Here is a 25,564-nt window from a genome sequence, read left to right on the forward strand (position 1 = left end):
TCCTAGATATGTTTTTTAAAACAGGCTCAGCCTAAGAGCATTTTATGTTACCAGGTTGTGAAATGCAGTAAATTCAGTTTGATGATCAGGCACAGGACATGATATAATAAGTTGAGTTTGCAGATGATCTTATGATGGTTTGGTCGGCAGGATCTTTGTCTACTTCAGTTTGTATGTTCTGGTCATCATTACCATCTGCACATTGTGTGTTTTGCACCATGTATTGTGCTGTGCCTAAGTTATATAGGCTCATTCTAGCTAAAAGTCTTTGATATTCCCATTCCAAGAACTTAATTATTGAAGTGACAGAAATTTGCCATGGTGCATATAGTAAAAACAATGCCATGATCTGTAAAATACATTTGTCATGCTCCATGAAAGTAAATTGCCATGGTCCAAATGTAGCAGAAGTTTCAAGTAGTGTTTTGTTTCTGTGTTTGAATAGGCAGCAAACTTTCTATTCTTTCTGTGTTTGTACAGACTTGCTAAACTATTGATGATTTTTTGTTGGGTGACCTATTATATCTGGAATGGAAGCTCGCATAAGTTGAGCTGATTTTTGTCCATATGAAAGCAGAGGACCATATGGTCTGTGGCTGGGTTTTGTCTCCGACCATTGTGTCGTGATGAATTTGCAGGTACCCCGAGAGGCCCTTGAGTTTGCCGGAATGTCGATTAACTTCCGTTCCGGCAAATTCGGGTACTCCATATGTCCTATTTTCAGCAAAGGTCATGCTGAAATTTTCCATGAATTTTAGCATGACTTTGCTAAAAATAGGACATATGGGGTACTCGTGACTAATGCATGGGCCGGGGTATCTTAGTACTTAGTTAAGTAGGATCAACTGCCCCGCCATTCTTGCTGCATTAAACCATAGGTGGTAATAGAGCCAAGTGATTAGGCCCAACTTAGAATTCTCCTTAGCATCGATAAACCCTAGATGATAAACCCAACATAGGTGGCAATAGAGCCAAGTGATTAGTACGCTTAGGCTTTTAGGGTGCCTCGGCGTCGACAAACCCTAAATGATAAAAGCTTAGCTTTTAGGATGCATCGGTGTCGAAAAACCCTAAATGATGAGACCATGATCTTGTTCCTTGACAATAACCAACTTTTTAACCAAACTTTTTTCCTATTTAGAGCGAAACATGGCCCACAACGATGAGGCCGGCGGTTCGGGCGGCAAGCAATTTTGGGAGCTGTCCCAGGAGTTGGAGGAAGAACCTCACCGCTATGAGGACGCCGCGGAAGACACCGATCCTGACTACACAACCCCTAGAGGCACCGGGGATGACACCACTGATGATGGCGCCGCGGATGCCACCACTGATGATGGCGGCGCACGCACAGATCGCAGCCAACCGAAGAGGCAACGGAAGGAACGACGCCCGAACGTGCTCGGCACCGTCAGGGAGGAATTTACTGAAGTGAACTCCGACGGGCATCCGACGGCGCCCAAACACGTAGTCAAGGGGTACTCGGTTCAGCTCGGGTGCATTCTCCGGAGCACCGTCTCGATCAACACTGAGAACCTAAGGCATAAGGACCGAGGGAATTTGCGCAGCCTCCTCTTCACGAAGCTGCACGAACGATACAAGTTCCCCACTGAGTTTGCAAACACACGCCTCTCGGGGAATAAAGTGAATGGTGCCGCCCTCATGAGGATGAGCACGGCCCTGTCTACTTGGAAAAGCACGGTGAAGGCAATGATTGACAAAGGTGATAGTTATGAGAAGATCAAGGCGAAATATCCTTTGATGAGCGAAGATGACTACAAGGAGTTCAAGATCAAGTGCGAGAGCCCCGCAACCTCCGAATCAAGTCAGTGGGGGAAAGAAATGCGGCAGTTGAACTTAGGGGTCCACCAACTCGGTCCCGGCGGTTACAGAGTGGCAGAGCCTATATGGGACAAGGAGGACGCGGAGCGTGCCGAGCAAGGCCTACCGCCCCGCTTCGAGAAATACCATGACAAGCAGACCAGGAACTTTCTCAAGGCCCGGTACAAGGAGGACCCGGTAACAAAGGAGCTTACCACGGATCCGAAGACCAAGGCGCTTGAGCTTGTTTCGGTAAGGAATACACCCCCGCGTAATTAGCTCCATATGGTTGCATTCTAATTAATCCCCAATATTTCTAAATGGTTCACGTTCCTTCCGCAGGACAAAGAAAGCAGTAGCGCGGGGTCGTCTCAGAGCTCCCCTTTCGACACCCCTTTGAATAGGGCGTTGAACGTAATGAAAAACAGGGATAAGCTCAATAAGCCGACGTCAGCTGGTCGTGTGGCCGGCAAAGGCTTGTCCACAAAATGGTCGTCATACTATACCGCTGGTGGGCGAAAGGAGAAAAAGACCAGCTCGGAAAGCCAGTCGCGCGAGGTTGAAGCACTCAAGGCACAAGTGGCGCGGATTCCGGAGCTTGTCCAAGAGCAAGTGGAACAAAAACTGGGAACGAAGCTCAACGCCATGGTGCCTACGTTGATTCATGGGCTGACGACGTGGATTACGGGCGGCCAACAGGGGCCTTCCCCGGTTCCCAGATTCACAGCCAGCAACTCGCACATCGCGCAGGCGGCGCCATTGGTGTCTCCGGCGGAGGCGGTATTCGTATCTCCGGCGCCGGCATGGGCATTGGAGCTTAATGCACCCGGGTGTACACCGGCTGGCACCTCGCCAGCAAGCGGCCCCTCCGTCAGTTGCATGCCCGCCGTTGGCGGTGCCTCGACATTAGCCAAGCTCGACGGCATCACGGTAACTAAGCCTCTCGGCCGATGACTTCATCTCCTTTCCTTTGACTGGCATCCCTGACGCCCTACATGTTTTCGCAGGGCGCCGCCGACGTTCCTTGCACTCTCCTGCACTTCGTGGGCGGCGAGTTGGTCGATGTCGCCAAGGGAAGAATCGTTCAACCGGGCAACCCCGTGTTCCACGGTAATCCGATGCCTCCCACAATGTATAGGGTTGAAGTGGTTCGGGTGCTGCCAGGCTGCGACAAGTTGTTACCTCCGATTCGACCCGCTGGGGCCGATGAAGAAGATGAGATGACCCTCAGCGCCTGCGTAAGTTGGCCCCTGCTTTGGCCGAAGAGCCAGATTCGTTTGGGGGCGGGGGACACCACCCCACAGACAAGACTGCCAGTCGTGCCGGCGCCAAGCCATGGCAAGAATGCCGCAACGCTACCGGACATGCCGGACATCCCTATGGCATAGGATCCGGACATGCATATGGCAAAAGATCCGGACGACGACAATGGTACATTTACCAACGTCGATAAGTACTTTGCCGGACATGTGTACGATGACGAGTTCCGCGGGCCTCCTTCTCAAGAACCCAACCAAGAAGACCGCGATCTAGCTGGTACGTCGGAGAAACCCAGTTGCAACAGGCGTCGTCTGGTGTTCAGTTCTCAGGAGACGCCTCCAGCTGCCGCCTTCACTGAGCCTCAGATAGCTGAGGTGCGAAATATTATCAGCCCCAACACGCTCAAGAAGGCGGTCTTTGAGCAGAACTCGGTCCCATTACAACAGATCAAGAAGAAGAGCCGGAAACGACAGACTAAAAAGGGCGCCGGTGCGAGCCAGCCGGCACCGAGTACGATCCGTGATCAGGACGGGCCACCTTCACCTAAGGATATCTCGAGGAGGGTGCATGTGGCGGGTAGGGCGATGCTACCGACAAATATGCTCAATGCTGCAACCGGTGCTATGCGGAGTCTGCACGACAGTGTTCTTTCTTTGGAGAAGCGGCATCTAAGAGAGAATGATGTGGCATACCCGGTTTTCATGGCCAAGGTGCCAGAGGGCAAGGGCTTTGTGGATGGCGACATCGGGGGTACGATCGTCCTGCGGTTTGATGACATCTTTGCTATGTTTAACCTTCATCCGCTGCACTACACCTTCGTTCGGCTGTTTTCGCTGAGTATGGAGATGCGGATCATTAGAGACAAGACCCCGGACATCGTGATCGTCGACCCCTTCTACATGCGTGCCAAGCTCTTGAGCAGCGCTGGGGACCGCCAAGTCGTGAGTTCACACCTCGAAGGCGTCATTCTGGCAAACCCAGATAAGGATAACTTCCTTGTGGCTTACTTTCCTGAGTAAGTCATCCCTTAACCGCCCCGTAACATATGATTTCTTAGATTTCAATCGTTCTTTTTTTTTCTAACATTCCGTGTTCTGTGCAGTGACACACATTGCACAGTCATCCTCTTAAGCCCGAAATATTCCATGGCCACGTATTTCGACCCGAACCGTAACTCCAAGATAGACTACACAAATATATAGAAAGTTCTTGATGATGTTCTCCCCGGCTACGCCAAATCTGGAGGCACCTTCACCAGGGCAGTTCGTAAGTACGGCAAGCACGTGTTCGCCCACAATACGACGTTCTTCTGCGTCAAGCAGCCGCCTGGCGGTCAGAAGGATGCCTACTACGCCCTCCATCACATGGGGGCGATCGTAAGGGACCATCATCACCTTCTACTACCTAATAATCTCAAAGATTGTGCCGCGAGCTTGTCGGCAATCCAGGACGCGGACATCAGACAAGAATTCTTTCGCATCCAGTCGGAGTTTGCGGACATCATCCATCAAGATGTCCTTCATACCTCGGGGCAGTTCTACCTCAGATATCAACCGTCCAACAGGGAGATAGATGGAACGCTACAAATGCAGGCTGACAACGCCCGCGATTTCATGACCATCATGACAGACGGCGGCTTCATCCATGCTCCGGTCCCATGAGTCAAGTCGACAGTAGTGATGCTATGTGTAGTTCTGAAACATTGATTAGCTCATGTTGTAATTAAACTTTAATGAACTTGTATGTCGCTTTGTTTTGGACAGTCGTTCAACTTAGATGTAATCGATGCTATTTATTAATAGGACCATGAATCGTGCTATTAATGTCATGTCTTGCTTTTCTCTTCCGATCCTTTTGTTGCATACTTATATATTGCTTATGTATGTATTGTCTGTTGTTTGGCTTGTGCATAGAGATGTCATCGTATGTCGTGTACAAGGGTAAGGTTCCCGGAGTCTACGACGACTGGGAGGAGTGTCGGAGACAGGTTCACCGTTTCAGCGGTAACAGTTACAAAGGGTACACCACTAGGGCGGAGGCGGAATCTAGATACGCCCGCTATCTAGCGGGAGAGAGGAGGGAGCGTTGGAGGAACCGGATGAAGATCAGTTTCATCGCGATGATGCTCATCGTGATGACCGCAGCTCTCTTCTATGTGATGGTAGTTTAGATGATCGATATCGACTTGTAATGTGAAGACAAACTCGATAATCGCGGTCTCGAGACTTGTAATGTTTTATCTTTGTTCGGTCTTTTGAATTCGGAGAGTAATATGATGAATTGTATTCAGAGACTAATCTTATATTGTATTTGATGAATCTACTGTTGCTGTGTGCTACTGTCTATATTCTGTCAAATAATATATTTTGTAACCTGTGCAAAAATCAAAAAAGTAAAAAAAACCTAATATCCATACTAATGGCGCATCACTACAGAGTGCGCCATTAGCATGCCAAAGTATACTAATGGCGCATCACCAAACAGTGCGCCATTAGTATGCCAAGTATACTAATGGCACATCCACCCGAAGTGCGCCATTAGTGTGCCAAAGCACATGGTTAAATATGGCCCCTGGGAGGCATACTAATGGCGCATGGTGTTCTATAGTAATGGCGCACTGGGTGGTGCGCCATTAGTATACCAGATACTAATGGCGGGATACTAATGGCGCACCAGAGGTGCACAATTAGTAATAAATACTAGTGGCGTGATACTAATGGCGCACCAGTGATGCGCCATTAGTAGGCAAAACTGGTGCGCCATTAGTAGGCCTTTTCCTAGTAGTCGTGTAGGCATGTATTCCGAATATAGTCATAAGTGCTTATCGAAAAGAACTAGCATGACATCTTTTGTCCTACCCTCCCGTGGCAGCGCGGTCCTAGTGGAAACTAAGGGATATTAAGGCCTCCTTTTAATAGAGTACCGGACCAAAGCATTAACACATAGTGAATAAATGAACTCCTCAAACTACGGTCATCACCGGGAGTGGTCCCGATTATTGTCACTTCGGGGTTGCCAGATCATTACACATAGTAGGTGACTATAGACTTGCGAGATAGGATCAAGAACTCACATATATTCATGAAAACATAATAGGTTCAGATCTGAAATCATGGCACTCGGACCCTAGTGACAAGCATTAAGCATAGCGAAGTCATAGCAACATCAATCTCAGAACATAGTGGATACTAGGGATCAAACCCTAACAAAACTAACTCGATTACATGATAAATCTCACCCAACCCATCACCGCCTAGCAAGCCTACGATCGAATTACTCACGCACGGCGGTGAGCATCATGAAATTGGTGATGGAGGAAGGTTGATGATGACGATGGCGACGGATTCCCCTCTCCGGAGCCCTAAACGGACTCCAGATCAGCACTCCCGAGAGAGTTTAGGGCTTGGCGGCGGCTCCGTATCGTAAAACATGGTGAATCCTTCTCCTCTATTTTTTCTCCCCAAACACGAATATATGGAGTCAAGGTTGAGGTCAGTGGAGCTCCAGGGGGCCCATGAGGCAGGGGCGCGCCCAGGGGGCAAGCGCACCCCACCCTCATGGCTAGGGTGTGGGCCCCTGGCCTTGATTCTTCGCCAGTATTTTTTATTATTTCCAAAAATAATCTCCGTGGAGTTTCGGGTCATTCCGAGAACTTTTGTTTCTGCACATAAATAACACCATGGCAATTCTGCTGAAAACAGCGTCAGTCCGGGTTACTTCCATTCAAATCTTGCAAGTTAGAGTCCAAAACAAGGGCAAAAGTGTTTGGAAAAGTAGACACGACGATGACGTATCACCCACTATCTTGGACTTCAAGTAATTTAATTATGATACTTGTTCTTTAATAGATTGTATTTCCATGTTGCAATCCGTGCTAAATTCTTCGCATGCTTATAGTCAAAATAAAGCTTTTACTAAACATATCGTTGATGCTTTAAAGCAATATTATGAAGAAAAGCTTGAGTTGGAAGTTTCTATCCCTAGAAAACTTCACGATGAGTGGGAACCTACTATTGAAATTAAGATTAAAGATCATGAATGCTTTGCTTTATGTGATTTGGGTGCTAGTGTTTTCATGATCCCTAAAACTTTGTGTGATTTGCTAGGTTTCCGTGAATTTGATGATTATTTTTTAAACTTGCATCTTGCGGATTCCACCATTAAGAAACCTATGGGAAGAATTAATGATGTTGTTATTGTTGCAAATAGGAATTATGTGCCCGTAGATTTCATTGTCCTTGATATAGATTGCAATCCTACATGTCCTATTATTCTTGGTGCAATTATTGATATGTAGGAAGGGAATATTAGATTCCAATTTCCATTAAGGAAGGGCATGGAACACTTTCCTAGAAAGAAAATTAAATTACCTTATGAATCTATTATGATAGCCACTTATGGATTGCATACCAAAGATGATAATACCTAGATCTATCCTTGCTTTTATGCCTAGCTAGGGGCGTTAAAATGATAGCGCTTATTGGGTGGCAACCCAATTTTAATTTTTGTTTCTTGCTTTTTGATTCTGTTTAGTAATAAATAATTCATCTAGCCTCTATTTAGATGTGGTTTTATGTTTTCAATTAGTGTTTGTGCCAAGTAGAACCTTTGGGAAGACTTGGGGAAAGTCTTTGCGATCTTGCTGCAAAAAACAGAAACTTTAGCGCTCATGAGATTTGCTGCCATTTTTTACTGGAGAGTGATATTTAGTTAATTCTGTTGAATATGATTAATAGATAAATTACTCACTTCCAGCAATTTATTTTAGAATTTTTGGGGTTCCATAAGTATTCTAAACCTACATATTACTATAGACTGTTCTGTTTTTGACAGATTCTGTTTTTCGTGTGTTGTTTGCTTATTTTGATGAATCTATGGCTTGTAATAGAGTTTATGAACCATAGAAAAGTTGGAATACAGTAGGTTTAACACCAATATAAATAAATAATGAGTTCATTACAGTACCTTGAAGTGGTGGTTTGTTTTCTTTTACTAACGAGCTCACGAGATTTTCTTTTAAGTTTTGTGTTGTGAAGTTTTCAAGTTTTGGGTAAAGATTTGATGGATTATGGAACAATGAGTGGCAAGAGCCTAAGCTTGGGGATGCCCAAGGCACCCCAAGGTAAAATCGAAGGACAGTAAAAATCCTAAGCTTGGGGATGCCCCGGAAGGCATCCCCTCTTTCGTCTTCGTCCATCGGTAACTTTACTTGGAGCTATATTTTTATTCGCCACATCATATGTGTTTTGCTTGGAGCGTCTTGTATGATTTGAGTCTTTGCCTTTTAGTTTACCACAATCATACTTTCTGTACACACCTTTTGGGAGAGACACACATGAATTGGAATTTATTAGAATACTCTATGTGCTTCACTTATATCTTTTGAGTTGGATAATTTTGCTCTAGTGCTTCGCTTATATCTTTTAGAGCACGGCGGTGGTTCTATTTTATAGAAATAATTGATCTCTCATGCTTCACTTATATCATTTTGAGAGTCCTTTAGAACAGCATGGTAACTTACTTTGGTTATAAATTTTAAATGCTAAGAGAAGTTGGATGCTTGATAGTTGTTTTGAGATATAAAGGTGGTAATATTAGAGGTGTGCTAGTTGAGTAATGGTGAAATTGATGAATACTTGTGTTGAAGTTGGCAAGTCCCATAGCATGCATGTATGGTAAACGTTATGTGACAAATTTGAAGCATGGGGTATTTTTTGATTGCTTTCCTTATGAGTGGCGGTCGGGGACGAGCGATGGTCTTTTCCTACCAATCTATCCCCCTAGGAGCATGCGTGTAGTGCTTGGATTTGATGACTTGTAGATTTTTACAATAAGTATGTGAGTTCTTTATGACTAATGTTGAGTCCATGGATTATACGCACTCTCACCCTTCCATCATTTCTAGCCTCTTCGGTACCGTGCATTGCCCTTTCTCACCTTGAGAATTGGTGCAAACTTCACCGGTGCATCCAAACTCCGTGATATGATACGCTCTATCACACAAAAGCCTCCTTATATCTTCCTCAAAAGAGCCACCATACCTACCTATCATGGCATTTCCATAGCCATTCCGAGATATATTGCCATGCAACTTTCCACTGTTCCATTTATTATGACACGCATCATTCATTGTCATATTGCTTTGCATGATCATGTAGTTGACATCGTATTTGTGGGAAAGCCACCATGCTTAATTTTTCATACATGTCACTCTTGATTCATCAAATTCCCGGTACACCGCCGGAGGCATTCACATAGAGTCATATTTTGTTCTAAGTATCAAGTTGTAATTTTTGAGTTGTAAGTAAATAAAAGTGTGATGATCATCATTAGAGCATTGTCCCATGTGAGGAAAGGGTGATGGAGACTATGATTCCCCCATAAGTCAGGATGAGACTCCGGACGAAAAAAAGAGGCCATAGAAAAGAGAAAAGAAGGCCCAAACAAAAAAGAGAGAAAAAGAGAGAAGGGACAATGTTACTATCCTTTTTCCACACTTGTGCTTCAAAGTAGCACCATGATCTTCATGATAGAGAGTCTCTTATTTTTTCACCTTCATATACTAGTGAGAATTTTTCATTATAGAACTTGGCTTGTATATTCCAGTGATGGGCTTCCTCCAATGCCCTAGGTCTTCGTGAGGAAGTGAGTTGGATGCACACCCACTTAGTTTGTTTAATGAGCTTTCATATATTTATAGCTCTAGTGCATCCGTTGCATGGCAATCCCTACTCCTTGTATTGACATCAATTGGTGGGCATCTCCATAGCCCATTGATTGGCCACGTGAATGTGAGGCTTTCTCCCTTTTTGTCTTCTCACACAACCTCAATCATCATATTCTATTCCACCCATAGTGCTATGTCCATGGCTTGCACTCATATATTGCGTAAAAGTTGAAAGAGTTTGAAAAGGCTAAGTATGAAACAATTGCTTGGCTTGTCATTGGGGTTGTGCATGATGGGAGCATTTTGTGTGATGAAAATGAAGCATGACCAAACTATATGATTTCGTAGGGATAAGTTTTCTTTGGCTATGGTATTTTGATAAGACATAATTGCTTGATTAGCTGTAACGCCCTCGATGTGGCTATATCTCCCACGTGTCGAAGCATGACTTAGAGGCATAACTGCATTGAAAGCAATGTCGCAAGTGAGGTAATCTTCACACAACCCATGTAATACATAAGGGAAAGAGATACATAGTTGGCTTACAATCGCCACTTCACACAATACATGAATATAACATTACATCAACCAGATACACACAAGGTCCGGCTACGGAACCAAAATAAAAGAAGACTACCCCAAATGCTACACAGATCCCCGATCGTCCCAACTGGGCTCCACTACCGATCAACTGAAACGAAACAACACAATGAACGAGATTCTTCATCGAGCTCCTCCTTGAGCTCGGTTGCGTCACCTGCACGGTTTCATCGGCACCTGCAAACTGGTTTTGGAAGTATCTGTGAGTCACAGGGACTCAGCAATCTCACACCCTCGCGATCAAGACTATTTAACCTTATGGGAAGGGTAAAAGGTATGAGGTGGAGCTGCAGCAAGCACTAGCATATATGGTGGCTAACATACGCAAATGAGAGCGAGAAGAGAAGGCAAAGCACGATCGATAAACTATGATCAAGAAGTGATCCTAGAACAACCTACGTCAAGCATAACTCCAACACCGTGTTCACTTCCCGGACCCCTCCGAGAAGAGACCGTCATGGTAACACACGCGGTTAATGCATTTAAATTAAGTTAAGTTTCAGGTTATCTACAACCGGACATTAACAAATTCCCATCTGCCCATAACCGCGGGCACGACATTCGAAAGTTCAAATCCCTGCAGGGGTGTCCCAACTTAGCCCATCACAAGCTCTCACGGTCAATGAAGGATATTCCTTCTCCCAACACAATTCGATCAGACTCGGCATCCCGGTTACAAGACATCCTCGACAATGGTAAAACAAGTCCAGCAAAGCCACCCAGATGTGCCGACAAATCCCGATAGGAGCTGCACATATCTCGTTCTCAGGGCACACCGGATGAGCAAGACGTCGGGTAGGCCAGCCCAGAGTTGCCCCTGGTAGCCACCGGACATCGCTCAGTTTGGACCAACACTTAGATAAGCACTGGCCCAGGGGGGTTAAAATAAAGATGACCCTCGGGATGCGCGACTCCCAAGGGAAAAAGGCTAGGTGGCGAATGGTAAAACCAAGGTTGGGCCTTGCTGGAGGAGTTTTATTCAAAGCGAACTGTCAAGGGGTTCCCATTATAACCCAACCATGTAAGGAACACAAAATCCGGGAACATAACACCGATATGACGGAAACTAGGGCGGCAAGAGTGGAACAAAACACCAGGCATAAGGCCGAGCCTTCCACCCTTTACCAAGTATATAGATGCATTAATTAAGTAAGAGATATTGTGATATCCCAACAACAAGCCATGTTCCAACATGGAACAACTCCAATCTTAACCTGCAACTAACAACGCTATAAGAGGGGCTGAGCAAAGCGGTAACATAGCCAAACAACGGTTTGCTAGGACAAGGTGGGTTAGAGGCTCATGGCAATATGGGAGGCATGATAAGCAAATGGTAGGTATCGTAGCATAGGCATAGCAAAAGAGCGAGCAACTAGCAAGCAAAGATAGAAGTGATTTCGAGGGTATGGTCATCTTGCCTGAGATCCCGCAAGGAAGAAGAACGAGTCCATGAAGAAGACAAACGGACGTAGTCGAACGGATCCTCAAAAACGCGACGTTAACGGAACTAACCCGAAGAAGCAACACCGGAAAGAAACAAACAACCTAGTAAACAACCAACACTTGAACATGGCATGATGCACAACCAAGTATGATGCATGTCCGGTTTAATGAAGCATGGCATGGCAAAGTGCGCAAACAATCCTACAAATTAATTGGAGCTCATTATGCAACGGAGTTGCATATTGAAGAAAACACCACATGACTTATTTAGTTCGATCTTGTTATGAACCCAACAAAATTAAATGTTGTTTAAACATGGAAAGAGGTGGAGCATAAGTAAACTAAACATTTAGGCAAGTTTAAATGAGGCCGGAAATAACAAACAACAATTCCGGTAAATCCCCATATGCATTTATCAATTTGGTGCAACAACAATTTAAACATTTTAATTGTTGTTATCATGATGCGGATGATGTGAACAAGTTTTATGCAATTATTATTAAAAGTTGACAAGAGCATTAAGAAGCATTTGTCATCGTGGCGGAAACGAAAGGGGTGCCACGACAATGACAGCGGAAATGGTGCCACGGCAACATTCCGGTTCCGATAGCTCATGGAGATACCGGTGCAAAAGGAAAAGTGACGGGAGCATGACATGTGATAGAAGGTGGGGTGATCCCGGTAACCGGGTTCCCACGAGACGACGACATGGAAACGGGGAACATGCAAGAAACACGTCAGGCACGGTGCAACCGCGAGCATTTCATACAACATATGCATTCGTCCACGGGCGGTCGTTTCGAGGTTATACCTTCGAAGCGTGCGTTATCGGAGCGGTTCGGGTCAAGCGGTGTAGTCGTTCACGATCGTTGTGGGAAGTAGTAGTACTCGGCGATGGTAGAGGAAGTAGTTTGTTCACGCGACGGTATTCGAACTTGACCGTTCCGAGCTCTTCGAGGGTCGTCGTGGTACTCGGGGTCTTCAGACCCGCCGGTCTCGTTCTTGCGACGTTAGTTGAACTTGACATATCCGAGGGATCTGGGTGTCGCGGTACTTGGCATTCTTGACAATTCCGAAGACGGTGGTAGATGTACTTGGTGCCAATATGGTCTTCGGGTACTTGAAGACTCCGGACAGGGCAACAAAACATAGTCGAACTTGACATTTCGGTGTTGTAGTGGAACGAACGTCCGTGTAGCCTTGCCGGTGTAGGTACTTGGCGGTATCCGTGTGTAGAGGTACTTGGCAGTTTCATGTAGACGAACTTGAGGTACTCTGGGGCAGAGGTCACGACGTTGCAATGATGGTCTCGACGCATCCAAATCGAAACAAGGCCTAGTGGCCTCGGGCATCGCAGATCGAAGCAGTGGTCGTACTCATCCTCCCGCGAGCAGAGACGAGGGCACCATGAAGACCTTCGAGGAGTAGCAACAGCAAGGGCGTTGGGGAGGCCTAGCGCGGCGCCGGAGATGGAAATGGGTGGAAAGCAAGGTTCCCCGGCAGCAGGGACGGCATCTGGCGACCCCTGGCCCGGTGGCTCGATGCAGGGCGCGGGTGGAGGCAAAAAAAATGGCGCTACGGTGGCCTGCTGGTCTTGGACGGCGGCAACGAACAGGAGAAGGAGGAGGGCAACAGCGGGCAACGGCAGCCATGGGCCTCAGCAGCAGGGGCGCGGTCATGGCGGGGCTACGATGTGGAAGAGGCGAGGTCGGGTCAAGGCGCATGGGCCCTTGGCGAGGAGAAGCAGAGGCGGCAAGGTAGTAGAGGTGCGGCACCGGGGCGCTCAAGACCGAGCGAGGAAGGTTGCGGGCACGGGACGGAGGAGGTGCAGCGCGGGGCAGGGGTGGCGCTGGTCTGGGCGGAGGCGAGGTGCTCTCCTGGTGCTGGAAGTGTGCGTGTGTGCGGTGCTGCAGGCGAGGGAAGAACGGGGAGATGGGGATTGATGGAGAAGTGGCTGCGGGCCAGCGAGCGAGAAGAGTGGTGGCGCGAGGGAAGCAGGAGGGGATCGAGAGAGTTGAGGATCGGGCACTGCGTGCAGGCTAGGGTTCGGTAGACAGGGGCCGGATGGGCCTTAGAGGCCGGCGGCTGGGCCTTAGGCCACTTAGGTGGGGAGAGGGAAAAGATCAGGAGGCCTGCTGGCTGTTGGGCTCCTTCTCTCTCTCTCTCTCTCTCTCTCTCTCTCTCTTACTCTTTCCAAAACAGAAAATAAAGAGAATGAAAAAGGGAAGAAAAGAAAGGTTAGAGAAAGAGTTGGGCACGGGGATAATTTTCACGGACTCGTAAAAATGTGCACGGTCCACGAAAAATAGGAGAGGCATGATTGCAAGAATTTAATTCAAAGTCATTTGAATTTAATTCAAATGGTTTGAACAAGGACTAGGAATTAGAGGTGTCCAAAAATGTTGGGATTTTTGGTGGAGCTCCGGAATAAGATGAACGAAAATATGACAAGGTTGGAGTCCAAGACTTAAGATAACAAAGGCATTGGGATATTTGCAAGTGTGTTTGCGGTAAATCCAAATAATTGGAATATTTACTATAGCTCTCTAAATATCGAGAGGATATGTTATAAAGAGAATAACCATGTGAATTCCCTCGGTTTAAATGGACTGAAATTCCATACAGTTTATTTATTTCAGTTGCAAAAGATTTATGAGATGATGGCATGATGACATGATGCAATGCACATGATGCAATGATGAATGCAACGAACCAAACAAATCACCCCATGAAACCCGGAAACCCCTGGAAGGCATCTAAAGCTCCGGTCTTGGGGCGTTACATTAGCATACTTGGAGTATTACTATTTTTATGTCAACAATAAACTTTTATCTTGAATCTTTCGGATCTGAACATTCATGCCACAATAGAGCAAAATACATTGACGAACATGCTAGAAAGCATTCCACATCAAAAATTCTATTTTTATCATTTACCTACTCAAGGATGAGCAGTAATTAAGCTTGGGGATGCTTGATACGCCTCCAACGTATCTATAATTTTTTATTGTTCCATGCAATTATATTATCTGTTTAGGATGTTAATGGGCTTTATTTTACACTTTTATATTTTTTTGGGACTAACCTATTAACCCAAGGCCCAGTGCAAATTGCTGTTTTTTTTGCCTATTTTAGTGTTTCGCAGAAAAGGAATATCAAACGGAGTCCAAACGGAATGAAACCTTCGGGTGCGTGATTTTTGGAACAAACGTGATCCAGAGGACTTGGAATGGACGTCAAGAAATGAACGAGGTGTCCACGAGGCAGGGGGTGCGCCCTCCCCCACGTGGGCCCCTCGTGGCTCAACCAACCTACTTCTTCCTCCTATATATGTTCACATGCCCCGAAAACATCTAGGAGCACCACGAAACCCTATTTCCACCGCCGCAACCTTCTGTACCCAAGAGATCCCATCTTGGGGCCTTTTCCGGAGCTCCGCCGGAGGGGGCATCGATGACAGAGGGCCTCTACATCAACTCCATGGCCCCTCCGATGATGTGTGAGTAGTTTACTTCAGACCTTCGGGTCCATAGTTATTAGCTAGTTGGCTTCTTCTCTCTCTTTGAATCTCAATACAAAGTTCTCCTCGATCTTCTTGGAGATCTATTCGATGTAACCCTTTTTGCGGTGTGTTTGTCGAGATCCGATGAATTGTGGGTTTATGATCAAGTCTATCTATGAACAATATTTGATTCTTCTCTGAAATCTTTTATGCATGATTGGTTATCTTTGCAAGTCTCTTGGAATTATCAGTTTGGTTTGGCCTACTAGATTGATCTTTCTTGCAATGGGAGAAGTGCTTAGCTTTGGGTTCAATCTTGCGGTGCTCGATCCCAGTGACAGAAAGGGAAACGACACGTATTGTATTGTCGCCATCGAGTATAAAAATATGGGGTTTATATCATATTGCTTGAGTTTATCCCTCTACATCATGTCATCTTACCTAATGCGTTACTCTGTTCTTATGAACTTAATACTCTAAATGCATGCTGGATAGCGGTCAATGTGTGGAGTAATAGTAGTAGATGAAGGCAGGAGTCGGTCTACTTGTCACGGACGTGATGCCTATATACATGATCATGTATAGATATTCTCATAATTATTCGCTTTTCTATCAATTGCTTGACAGTAATTTGTTCACCCACCGTAATACTTATGCTATCTTGAGAGAAGCCACTAGTGAAACCTATGGCCCCCGGGTCTATTTTCCATCATGTAAGTTTCTAATCTATTTTATTTTGCAATCTTTACTTTCAATGTATATCATAAAAATACCAAAAATATTTATCTTATCATTATTATCTCTATCAGATCTCACTCTCGTAAGTGACCGTGAAGGGATTGACAACCCCTTTATCGCATTGGTTGCGAGGTTCTTATTTGTTTGTGTAGGTACGAGGGACTTGTGTGTGGCCTCCTGCTGGATTGATACCTTGGTTCTCAAAAACCGAGGGAAATACTTACGCTACTTTGCCGCATAACCCTTTCCTCTTCATGGGAAAACCAACGTAGTGCTCAAGAGGTAGCAAACCCCTACCCAAGATCCACCGGTTTTGACACTGACATTGGTGCTTTCATTGAGAGTTCCTCTGTGATGTCGAAGTTAGGGTTGATGGCTCGCCTTGTTTTCAAAGACAGTATTACCTTCGGAGGAGCTCTGACCTCAGGCCAAACCCTCTGCTGGGCGGCTTTACCATGACCGCCTGTTCGGCCATTAAGCCGATGATGACTTCTCGGGTCATCAAAAATCGCCTCCGTGTTGACTCTGAATACTCCATACGGATGGATCCGGTGGAGTGGTCGTCTTTAAACGAACTCCTGGATTGCATGGCCACCATGGGGGTCGCTACTGACTATGATCAGATTGGGCTTAAACCCGATCAGAGAGAAATCAAATCTCCACAGATCACCCATCAGATAGCGGTCGTAGAAGAGCAAAACGACAATTCTTCCCCTATGCTGAAGATGAACTAAGTTCGGATTTCTGAGCTCGAAGAGCCGGATACCTGTCTGCGGAACGACACTCCAAGCCCTCCGAATCCGGAATCGGGTGTGGGGCCCAAAAAATAATGGACATCCCAGAACCCGAACTAATAAGCTCAGAAGCTTCTCAAACTCCGGACTCCAAATTGGGTCAAGGTTCGGATTTAAAGCCAACCACCCACCACATGCAATATTCAACAAGAAATTCTGGTCATCCGGATATATGCGACGTCACGTGCATACGATAGCAATCTCAGGAAACAGTCCCTCACTTTTGGGCCAGGTTCCTCCTTGTCAAAAACAAGATTAAATATTGCCGCGACGAGGATGCGATTGCAGTATTCTGCAATAATTGCATGGACGAAGGAATCCTCAATGCCATCAGCCGCCGTTGCATATTACACTTCACGGACTTGGCAACTATAGTACAGAAGTATTGCGCAATGGAAAGCGCCTGGAAAACTTAGACAGCTAGTTGGGAGCCACCGGTCTCCACCCAACCCCTCGGGCAAGCAAAACGGATGCACCCTCGCGGAGCACCCGAACCCATAGTAACGAAAACTAAACCCATTACGGGACACGGAACCGTTCTGGAGGGATGGCTCGATAGGCCATGCAAAATGCACACGACACCGGATACCGTTCCAACCCACAGCCTTAGAGCATGTTGGATACTTCGGCAACTGGCCAAGAGCGGCGAGGATATCCTCACCAGAAACACCACGGAGCAACTCCCCCCACAATACGATGACCACAGAGTATTAACAGTCTTCGAGACTTCCGCTTTAAACAATCGGCGCAAGAGGGCACTCTGCGACCTCACCGAAGTCTGCCAAGTCGCAACAATAAATCCCTGGAATGACACGGTTGTAACTTTCAATGCCAGTGACGAACCCAAAATCCGGTCAGTCCGGGCACCAGCCACCTTGGTCCTCAACCCAATTGTCGATGGCTTTCGGCTTCCTAAAGTGCTCATGGACGGCGGCAGCGAACTAAACCTCATCTACGAGGACACACTGAATAAAATCGAAATAGACCAGAGCCGCATCGAGCATACTAATAGGAAATTCCGCGGGATCATTCCCAGCCGGGAGGCACGATGCGTGGGAAAAATTACACTCGGCATGGTATTCGGCACGCTAGAGAACTATCGGTCCGAAGAGATAACCTTCCAAGTGGCCCCTTTCAATAGTGGATATCACGCCCTATTGGGGAGAGATGCATTCACACGCTTTCAAGCTATACCTCATTACGGGTATATGAAGCTCAAGATGCCCGGGCCCAATGGTATTATCACTCTTGCTAGTATTCCGGACATAGCCCTTCGCGCCGAAAACAAAACAGCATCCCTAGCCCTCGAGGCACTGTATGAAGCCCTCGCGGCCGAAGAGTTAACTGCAGTACACTCTACGGTGGATAGGGATGATGTAATCCTTGATAAGCGCCCCAAATCCACCTCCTTCAAACCAGCAGACGAAATAGTCAAATTTCAAGTCCACCCGATGGACCCCAAGAAGACAGCTTCCATTGGGGCATAGCTGGACCAAATGGTTGATGCCGCATTATGAACGTCCCTGCGCGGGAACTGGGACATATTCGCCTGGCACCCTTCTGATATGCCAGGAATCCCACACAGGCTGGCCGAACATAGCCTCAGTATATTGAAGGGATATAAGTCGGTCAAGCAAACACTGCGGTTCTTTTTCGAACCTAAACGACAAGCCATGGGGGAGGTGCTAGCCAAGTTAATCAATGCCGGATTCATCAGAGAAAAAAACTCCCGGATTGGCTAGCAAACCTGGTGATGGTGCCAAAGAAGGATAAATCCAGGCATCTGTGCGTCGATTTCAAAGACCTCAATAAGGCTTGCCCTAAGGATCCCTTCCCCCTCCCCCGGATCGATCAGATTATTGATGTAACCGCAGGACACGACTCACTGTGTTTCCTCGACACATACTCTAGATACCGTTAATTTAAAATGAAGGAGTCCGATCAAGTCGCAACTACATTCATCACCCCATACGGGCCTTTCTGCTTTGACACTATGCCCTTTGGGCTTAAAAATGCCGACGCCACCTACCAACGCATGATTCGAACATGCCTGGAAAAACAAATCAGCAAGACAGTTGAAGCATATGTGGATGACGTCGTCATCAAGACTAAGCACATCGAGTCGTTAATAGACGACATGCGTCTCACATTCGACAATCTTCAGACATATGACATCAAGCTCAATCCGGAAAAATGTGTTTTCGGCGTTCCCGTCGGAAAACTGCTGGGCTTCATCGTTTCCAATAGAGGAATTGAGGAAAATCCATCCAAAATCCGAGCTTTATCACAATTGGCTACACCAACGGACCTTAAACAGGTCCAAAAACTAGCCAGGTGCGTGGCAGCTTTAAGCTGCTTTATCTCCAGACTAGGAGAAAAAGCATTGCCACTTTATCGCCTTGTCCGACGTACCAACCACTTCGAGTGGATGGAAGCGGCAACAGCTGTACTGGAGGAAATAAAGGCTCTTCTAGCAAGCAACCCAATCCTGGCCGCGCCAAACGTCGGTGAACCAATATTATTATACATCTCTGCAACACACCAGGTGGTGAGCACAGTGCTCGTCGTTGAGCGAGAGGAGGACGAACACAAGTTCCCACTCCAGAAACCGGTATACTACGTATCCACTGTCCTCACACCATGCAAATCCCGGTACCCTCATTACCAAAAGATAGCATACGCGGCCTTCATGGCATCCCGGAAGCTGCGACACTACTTTCAAGAGTGTTCAATCACGGTGGCTTCCGAAGTACCAGTCAATGATATTATAAATAACCGCGATGCTATGGGTCGGACTGCCAAGTGGGCTATTGAGCTCCTACCATTTGACATAAGATACAAACCACGCCGGTCCATTAAATCCCAAGTATTGGCTGACGTCATCACCGAATGGACAGAGGCCAAACTACCAAAAGAGTACGGCACATATTCCAACTGGGTCATGTACTTCGATGGCTCTAAAATGCCAGCCGGTTTAGGAGCATGCATCATTTTAACGCCCCCACTGAGACACAGTCCAGCACGTACTCCAAATATTATGCACAGACTCCAACAATGCAGGCGAACGAGGAGTTATTGCACAGTCTTCGGATGGCTACCTCCATGGGCATACAACTCCTGGAGGTGCACGGGGATTCAGATCTCGCAATATCCCAAATAAATGGAGGCTTTGACGCCAAGGATCCGAAGATGGAAGCCTATTGTAATGCCATACTCAAAATATCAGCTCGGTTCGAGGGACTCGAGTTTCATCATGTGGCTCGAGAAAGAAATCAAGCGGCGGATGTCCTTGCTCCCCGTCCCACCTAACATCTTTTTTGGAAAGGCTCTTCAAGCCATTCGTGTTGTGGCAGGATGAGAGCGGCAACACTAGTTCGGATCCGACTATACCCCTAGATTCTGAACACAATACCGATATCACCGGGGGCTCAGCCACCGAAATAACACCATCGGCCCATCTAATAATGGAAGTAATTGCCCCATGGACTGAACCGTTCTTGGCCTACCTTAATAGGTGAGAGCTCCCTGAGGACCAGAATGAGGCTCACTGCATTGTTCGGCGCTCGAAAGACTACAAGGTCTATGACGGAGAGCTCTACAAGAAAAGTGCTACCGGAGTCCTTCAAAGATGTATCACCAAAGAAGAAGGACGACAACTCCTAGCTGAAATTCATGCTGGTCTTGGCGGTCACCATGCCGCGGCTCGGGCCCTTGTAAGTAAGGCCTTCCATACAGGTTTCTTCTTGCCGACAGCCCGAGCGGATGCACAGGACTTGGTCCAACATTGTGTCGGATGCCAGCTCTTCGCCAATCAAAGCCATATGCCGCATACTTCTCTACAAACAATCCCCATTACTTGGCCTTTTGCGGTCTGGGGGCTTGATATGGTAGGACCCCTTAAAGGAGGAAGCCATAAGAAAAAATATCTGCTAGTCATGGTAGATAAATTCACCAAGTGGATAGAGGCCAAACCAGTGAAAACGACCGAAGCTAGACCGGTGATAGACTTTATATCCGGTGTCGTGGACCGTTATGGTGTCCCACACAGCCTCATCACTGATAACGGCTCCAATTTCACAGCCGGTGAAGTGAAATCCTGGTGTGCTAAATTGGGCATTAAACTCGATTACGCCTCGGTCTATCATCCACAAACAAACGGTCAAGTCGAATGAGCTAATGGTCTTATTATGAGCGGCATTAAGCCTAGACTAGTGCGGTCATTGAAAGAATCAGACAAGCACTGGGTTGAGGAGCTCGACTCCGTACTTCGGGGGCTGCGGACCATGCCCAATCGCACTACCGGATACACACCATTCTTCATGGTATATAACGCAGAGGCCGTTTTGCCCTGCGACATCATTCATGACTCACCTCGAGTGCGCATGTATGAAGAGATAGAAGCCGAGTTGGATCGGTAGGACAGTCTAGATGCCTTGGAGGATGAGCGCGGCGTTGCAAAGGCCCGTTCTGCATTCTATCAACAACAAGCTCGCAGATATCGTGCGGGCCAAGACTTATAATGTTGGTGAACTCGTTCTACGCTTGCCAGAAAATAAAGAGGACAAACTCAAGCCCAAGTGGGAGGGTCCCTTCATCATTGATGAAGTTCTCACCGGAGGAGTGTACCGCTCGCGTGATGCATCAGACAATCGCCTAGAGCCAAACCCGTGGAATGCGGCCAAACTCCGAAGATTCTACGCCTAGAGCCGAACTCTTTGTTCGTTTTCCTCTCCCTTTGTCTCCATTTTCCCTCTCTTTAACCTTTTTTCTAGATCTTTAGCTCTTGTGCGGCCACACTGCACACCTATGATGTGCACATCCTTAAATGTATACACTCACAATACCTGGGGGCTTATTTTATAGAAGCTTATTATTATTTTCCGAGCATCAAGCTCAACACATATGTGTCCTCTTCCGCATATGTACCTTTTCTTTGCCATTATATACATCGTTATGACTTAAGTTTTTGCCAAGCAGGGTTGCCTGGCTCCCGTGCTTATGCCCTACGTTCCCGTTTGTTTGATTAGGGCATAAAGGGAGCACCTCTGCGATTGTTACAGCCAGGTCATCCGGACTTGTACCTCAGACTGTGTGAAGCCGAAAGCTAGCGTTCTTAAGGGAATATTCGGTCGGCGAACTAAAGACGTTTTACCTTCACCACACCATGAACCCCTAGATGTTACGTATACTGCGATTTTTGAATCACAGTTCGGACATGCATACTAACGCATATCTGCCCAAGGAAAGGAACCCTTAACGGAACTATTCTCCCTGGAAGATGTTTCTTACAATAAACATGTAATATAACATAGCTAGCCGGATACAACTTGTCTGTTCAAGCTACTATGACCCCTACGCCTGGTATCCACGCATACCCCGGTCTATATTACCATTACGGTATTCGAAAACACTCCGAGCCTTCGGATCCAGAGGTCGAAGCGAAAAGGTCTGCCATGACAATCGTTTTACAATCCGGCTAGGGACAAATTTGTCAATTGAAGTACATAGTCACTTGGACTCAAAAACTTCTTCCTCTATGCCATCTAGCATGTTATCTAGCTTACAATCCTGTTGGGAATACTTGGTGGCTATCTTTACTTGGTCATATACCAGACTAACTGGAACTTCTTTTCCATCTGAACCCCGAGGTCCGACCCGGGCCATATAATTTGGATCAAGCTTGGTGTACAGTGTTTTTACCATGACCTAGGCCTCTCGCGCACCTTCTCGGTAGGCCGATATCTTCCATAACCGGAAGCGCCGCCGAGCTCCCTGGAATAGCTTCACAAGCTCCTCCATACTTCCTGGAGGAGAGGCGGATGGCCACAAAGCTTTGTCTATGCTCCACATTGCTTGCCGAGCTCGCTCGTGCAGTTGGGACAGCTCTTGCAGAAGGTCACCTTGAGAGCCGGACATTTCCCCTTCGGGACGGCCAGTCCGCATACCTGCAGACATAAATCTATCAGATCATTTCTTTGCTGAATTACATAATGGTAAGGTCAAAAGAATACTGAATATGCCGCCTCATAGCCTCCTATTCTCCTTGACGGCGTCAGCTAGCTGGGCTCGTACATCTTTTGTCTCTTCGCCCATCAGGATGTTTGAATCCTGCAGCTTGTTCTTGTCGTCCATGACCCGCGTCAGCACACGTTCGCCTGCTGCATGTTGCCTTTTGGCCTCCTGTTCACCAGCCTAGGCGATTTTCAGTTTCTCTCTCAGTTGATTTACTGATCCTGTCAGCGGGAACACAATAATATTAATATTACTGGTATATGATTATACTTTTTTATGATGGGGGGAAACATTACCAGGCGGTACCTCCTTGGATTTCTCCAATTCGGCGGTAGCCGTAGCTAGCTGCGTCCTACACATTTCCAGCTCTTGAGACAGCAGGTTCTTCTTCTCCCTGAGTGCCTAATTATATAATGATCCTTAAATCAGTTGTCTCAACTGCTTCAAGTCTCGGGGGCTACTAGTATATGATTACCAAATCTACACTTACCCGCATATCTTTCAAATGCTGGTCCGTGGCTCTGGCAAGTCCATCCCGAGCATTTCGGATGTATGCATCGGCCGAGCTGAAGGCATTGAATGCCTCTTTTGAAAAGCCGGGGTCGCGGAGAGCGGCCTTCCGGCGCCGATGATTCATGGCACTCTCCACTTTAGAGTTCGTAACGGACACGTCATCCGAATCCTCTACGGAAGGACAATCCAGCGTCACTCCTGTGTTAGCCTCCATCCTTAAGGCAGGGTCTGGAACCTGACTGGTGGAGGCACGACCGGCAGGATCCCCGGACATAGTCCGACAAGCGCTCTTCCTGATAAGACACAGTAGGCAGGGTCATAGTTCGATGTGACTGCTTAAGGGCACATTTAAAAAAGGCATACCTCTTTCATGAAGGCTCGGCTGTGTTGTCATTTGCCTTCCTCTTCGAAGACTTGCCCAGCGTGGGCGCCGTTCTCTTATGAGACGCCTCTAGTGTAGCATGGCATGCCGAGCGCCTTCCCTTTGGATCACAAGACAGTACGGCGGGTGAGGTACAGTGAGGAAGCTCTTTCAGAGGAGAGGTCTCCTGATTACTTACATGTGAGGCAAGAAGAAGGCCGGGATAGTCGGCCACGATTGGCACTACTGTGCCGTCATAGCTCTCCTAGTAGAGTACTCCCTCCTCAAGCTCTACAAATATGTCTGGATCCTCCTCGTATCCGGGGTCAAGGTCCCGGTTACGGTTCTCCGGCTCTGGAACAGGGCTATAGATCCCCGCTATAACCTTCCGCCATTCCTGTTGCAAATGGACGGGTCAATGCCAATTAAACATGACTCAGGGAGAGGATTGAGTACATAGAGAATCCTTCCCGAAGCGTAAGACGAGTGAACTCCTCTTTCTCCCCTTTATAAAGATCGGCCAGTATTGCGGCCAGGGCGGTAAGGGAATCCGGACCCTTTCGTCCACAGCGCGAGGCATTGTCTTCCCCATTGTAGTGCCACATGGGAAGCCCCTTGAATTGGAGCGGCTGAACACCTCGCACTATGGAAATGGCCATTACATCGATTATTGATAATCTGGATTGGGCAAGTGTCCTAATCTTGCCCATCAATTGTTGGACTTCCGCACTATCTTCCTCCTCGAGGCTCCGAGGGTGCCCGCTGTGGCGTTTCTTCAAAGGAGAACTGGTTTATTTGGGAAGGCCCACTCGGACTGGGTCAGGGAGAACGACGTCCTCAATATAGAACCACTCTCAGGGCCATTCTTCGGACGCCTTATTTGGCATGCCGGATAAGTATCCAGTCCCGGCTATGCACCATACTTCGGCGCCGCCCACCTCGAACATAGATCCCTTTTGGGAGCGAGGGACGAGGCAGAACAGTTTCCTCCATAGCTCGAAATGGGCCTCGCAACCCAGGAATAGCTCGCAAAGAGCAACGTAGCCTGTGATGTGCAGAATGGAGCCCAGCATAAGATTGTGCAGCTGGAGGCCGTAGTACTCTAGAATAGCTCGGAGGAATGGGTGGATTGGAAACCCGACGCCTCTTATTAAGAAGGATATAAAGCACACTTGCTCCCCCCTGGCTGGAGTGGGGAAATTTTCCGCCAGAGCTTCGCCTGTAAAAGAGGTTAATCCTGCCCGGACAGGGATTAGATCCACAGGGGGGATCTCTGCGTTTGAAGCTTACTCAGCTGGCCATGGGATACTGAGCATTTTCCGCCAATCGCCTTTTTCGGAGCCATGGGAAGGGAGGAAGAACTGGGAACGCTAGCCATGCTGGAATGGTTTCTCCTAGCAAGCTCTAAGGATTTTTCCGCTCGATGTGGAATGGGACATGAGATCCAGTCCCTTTATGTAGACGCCCTTCTTACATGGCCAGAGTGTTATGTGCAAAAAGCACCATGACCTTTCGTGTTTGATCGACACGTGGAAGCCGAAGCGGTGGAGGCGCAGAAGCCAATGGGTACGAAATTAAATGGAAAGCCGAGTATGACTCTTCGGATCAGACGCTTTGAAGTGTTCGGAGGAGGAACCCACCTTGCAATGCCGAATACCATCAGCGCGCCGGATACATCGTCATTGAAGCCTGGTTCGGGGGCTACTGAGGGAGTCCTGGATTAAGGGGTCCTCGGGCGTCCGGCTTGTGTGACATGGGTCGGACTATTGGGCCATGAAGATACAAGATATAAGACTTCCTCTGGTGTCCGGATGGGACTCTCCTTTGCGTGGGAGGAAAGCTAGGCATCCGTATGTA

The sequence above is a fragment of the Triticum urartu genome, chromosome 3A (assembly GCF_056163025.1).
Source record: "Triticum urartu cultivar PI428250 chromosome 3A, HENAU_Tu73, whole genome shotgun sequence".
Classification (NCBI taxonomy): Eukaryota; Viridiplantae; Streptophyta; class Magnoliopsida; order Poales; family Poaceae; genus Triticum; species Triticum urartu.